This window comes from Littorina saxatilis, unplaced genomic scaffold (assembly GCF_037325665.1).
Source record: "Littorina saxatilis isolate snail1 unplaced genomic scaffold, US_GU_Lsax_2.0 scaffold_305, whole genome shotgun sequence".
NCBI classification, from domain to species: Eukaryota; Metazoa; Mollusca; class Gastropoda; order Littorinimorpha; family Littorinidae; genus Littorina; species Littorina saxatilis.
The window spans coordinates 136,036-139,270 of record NW_027128038.1 but is presented as its reverse complement, the minus strand read 5'-3'; the positions used below and the strand labels follow the sequence as shown (position 1 = coordinate 139,270).

General features: G+C 40.6%; 1 long non-coding RNA gene across 1 annotated transcript; it reads left to right on the top strand.

Annotated features, from left to right (window-relative positions):
• The first annotated feature begins 969 nt into the window (after positions 1–969).
• Positions 970–2,817, top strand: LOC138956408 (uncharacterized). The gene is made up of 2 exons (XR_011452643.1): positions 970–2,070; positions 2,521–2,817. It is a non-coding gene; the product is annotated as an uncharacterized lncRNA (long non-coding RNA).
• The last annotated feature ends 418 nt before the right edge of the window (positions 2,818–3,235 follow it).

Below are 3,235 nucleotides of genomic sequence, written 5' to 3'. Positions count from 1 at the left end.
TGAACGCAATGCAATTTTTCAGCAAGACCGTATACTCGTAGCATCGTCAGTCCACCGCTCATGGCAAAGGCAGTGAAATTGACAAGAAGAGCGGGGTAGTAGTTGCGCTAAGAAAGATAGCACGCTTTTCTGTACCTCTCTTTGTTTTAACTTTCTGAGCGTGTTTTTAATCCAAACATATCATATCGATATGTTTTTGGAATCCGGAACCGACAAGGAATAAGATGAAAGTGTTTTTAAATTGATTTCGACAATTTAATTTTGATAATAATTTTTATATATTTAATTTTCAGAGCTTGTTTTTAATCCAAACATAACATATTTATATGTTTTTGGAATCAGAAAATGATGGAAAATAAGATGAACGTAAATTTGGATCGTTTTATAAATGTTTTATTTTTTTTACAATTTTCAGATTTTTAATGACCAAAGTTATAAATGATTGTTTAAGCCACCACGCTGAAATGCAATACCGAAGTCCGAACTTCGTCGAAGATTACTTGACCAAAATTTCAACCAATTTGGTTGAAAAATGAGGGCGTGACAGTGCCGCCTCAACTTTCACGAAAAGCCGGATATGACGTCATCAAAGACATTTATCAAAAAAAATGAAAAAAACGTTCGGGGATTTCATACACAGGAACTCTCATGTCAAATTTCATAAAGATCGGTCCAGTAGTTTAGTCTGAATCGCTCTACACACACACACACACAGACAGACACACACACACACACACACGCACATACACCACGACCCTCGTCTCGATTCCCCCCTCTACGTTAAAACATTTAGTCAAAACTCGACTAAATGTAAAAAGACAATGTGCTATACGAGAAACTCACAATAAATTCGTTCTCAAGGCCGGCTATGTAAAAACAAACTCCAATCACTCCGAACTTTACGAGAAAATCACAATAAATTCGTACCCCCCCCGGGTTAGGGGGAGTCCCATTATTATTGGTTGGGACTAGAAAGAATTTACCCGATGCTACCCAGCATGTCGTAAGAGGCGACTAACGGTTCTGTTTCTTCTCTTCTTTTGTCTTATTTCTGCCTTTCCAGTCCTTTCACCTATATTTCCTTCCAAGAAAACTCTCCCTACTATTCCCTGCAGTTTTCCCATTCTTTTCTTGTTGTCTTATTTCTACCTGACTGGATCCATCACCTTTATTTCACTTACCAAAAGTCTTCTTTTCCACATCCTTATTTCTCTGCACCCCGCATGTCGTATGAGGCGATTAACGGATTCTGTTTCTCCTTTTACCCTTGTTAAGTGGTTCTTGTATAGAATATAGTCAATGTTTGTAAAGATTTTAGTCAAGCAGTATGTAAGAAATGTTTAGTCCTTTGTACTGGAAACTTGCATTCTCCCAGTAAGGTCATATATTGTACTACGTTGCAAGCCCCTGGAGCAATTTTTTGATTAGTGCTTTTGTGAACAAGAAACACTTAACAAGTGGCTCTATCCCATCTCCCCCCCCCCCCCCCCCCCTTTCCCCTATCCCATCTCCCCGCTTTCCCTCGTCGCGATATAACCTTCGTGGTTGAAAACGACGTTAAACACCAAATAAAGAAAGACAATAAATTCGTGCTCGTAGTCTTACACACGCGATATTGTTACACTCGCGGTAGTGACCTGCACCCGTAAAAAAACAAACTGCAATCACTCCGAACTCAGTGAAATGGGGAAAACGATGAATAGACAATGTGCTAGAAGAGAAATTCATGCTCAAGGCAGGCGAGGTAAAAACAGACAAGGTCTCAGAACAACCCGTTTTGCCTAACAGTCAGGCAAAACGGGAAATTTGCACAAGTAGTTTTTAGTCATTTCCTGATAGTGCCTAAAAAAATTCAGTCATTTCCGGAATTGCCTGATCAAACCAGGTATTTACCGTGAATGCCTAAACTTTCAGACATTCTCGTGAAATACCTGATTTCCCGATTTGACTGTAACATATTCACTCCAGGACCAAGATCTGACTGCCCAACTGGATAAGATGCAGCGCGCCTGGGTCTCAGTTCCTGAGAGAAACGCAAGAGAGCTACCCGAGACAACGTAAGCTTCGCAGGTTAGTTCAAAATACATATTCCCGTTGACCCCTTACTTCTGCTTGGCGTTTGAGTCAGTTCAGAAAATATGATAGATTACAAGAAGTCGTCCTCTCTGTGAGAATGCCTCTGTGTGTGTGTGTGTGTGTGTGTGTGTGTGTGTGTGTGTGTGTGTGTGTGTGCGAGTGTGTGTGTGTGTGTGTGTGTGTGTGTGAGTGCGCGCGCGTGCGTGCGTGCGAGTGCTGTTTGCTTGCATGCGTGTGTGTATGCTTGCGTTTGTTTGTTTGTTTGGTTGGTTGTGTGTGTGTGTGTGTGTGTGTGTGTTTGTGGGTGTGTGTGTGTGTGTGTATGTGTGTGTGTGTGTGTGTGTGTGTGTGTGTGTGTGTGTGTGTGTGTGTGTGTGTGTGTGTGTGTGTGATATGGAATAATGAATTAAAACCAACAAAACTCGTTTGCTTTCATGTTTCAAGAGGTGAACGGCAGGAGGACTTGAGAGTTTCAATGGCTTACCGTAGGCTACGACGTCAGGACAAAGAAAAGAAGCGTTATCTCAACGTTGCGGATGCGAACAGAGAAATGACAGAATCAAGACAATCCTACGGAGGTTTACTGGGAAGTGAACAAGAAACATTCCTGCCTTTGGTCATCATGTCTCGAGTGTGAAATTTAGAACGCTGTACAAATAAAATAAAACAGTGAGCAACTGAAAACAAAGCGTACGTTTCTGTAATGCTTCGGTAATGAGTCGTTGCTGTTTGGAAGCTTTACATTTGTTTTGTTTTTAATATATATTACTGTATTGTTGTTGTGCCCGCTATAACTGCGTTGATGACGATATTCTGTCAAAACCACTGCCTTTACTTGCCAGATAAGTTACACGACAAATGTGATTAGCATTTCAATTGCATTTTACTGATGAATTTGATAATTACGCATATGCATATTGCTAATGTACAGCTTGACAGCATTGCCCTTTGCTTTATTTGCGCACGTCTTGCCGCCAGCATGGGTTGAAAAGTCCATTGATGTGCTGTGTTTTGTTATTGTTATTACATTCACAGTAAAAAATGACAAAACAAAGCATATTTATAGACTTCTAACAACCATCTATGGGCTAACAAGACTGTGCAGATCGAGTACATGAATAGAGCCGTCATTCTATCCGAATCAGTGGTATTTGTATAT